Source organism: Etheostoma spectabile, chromosome 15, assembly GCF_008692095.1.
Source record: "Etheostoma spectabile isolate EspeVRDwgs_2016 chromosome 15, UIUC_Espe_1.0, whole genome shotgun sequence".
NCBI classification, from domain to species: Eukaryota; Metazoa; Chordata; class Actinopteri; order Perciformes; family Percidae; genus Etheostoma; species Etheostoma spectabile.
In genome coordinates this window covers 822,262-822,937 of record NC_045747.1, presented here as the reverse complement: position 1 = coordinate 822,937, position 676 = coordinate 822,262, and positions in this window count along the sequence as shown.

The following is a 676-nucleotide window of genomic DNA, read 5'->3' as shown; positions in this document are numbered from 1 at the left end:
GTGTGTGTGTGTGTCAGTGTCAGTGTGTCAGCAGTGGAAAGAGCTGGGGGGGAATTCTGACACCTCTCCTTCCAAAACAGAGGCTGTGAAACCTGGAAGCCTCTGCCTCCCTCCTGAGGTTTGTGGGTAGTCGTTTCACCAAAAATGACAAAAACAGCCAAATATCACTTCCCTCTGATGGGATCTTGGCTGCAGATGGTTTGATCTGCCTAGGTTTAAAGCAACACATTCTCACTCCCATCTTGTAAAATACAGACGCTTGGTCAGTTGCCTTTGTCATTGTTATGCCGTTGTTAACACACGCTTGGTCGGGACTGTTGGTGTCCCTTGTGATGCTGTTAGATTTAGGAAAAGCTTGTGGGTGGGCTTATGGTTCCGGGACATGAACCCTGTTCTCCTCGGTGAATGTCAAGAGAGCATGGTGCTCGCATGGTGTTCCGCATGGTGTTCCGCATGGTTGATCCGCATGGTGCTTGCATGGTGCTTGCATGGTGTTCGCATGGTTCTCTGCATGGTGCTCCGCATGGTGTTCGCATGGTGTTCCGCTTGGTGCTCTCATGGTTCTCCACATGGTGCTTGCATGTTGCTTGCATGGTCCTCTGCATGGTGCTCTCATGGTGCACCGCATGGTGATCTCATGGTGCTCTCATGGTGCACCGCATGGTGCTCTCATGGT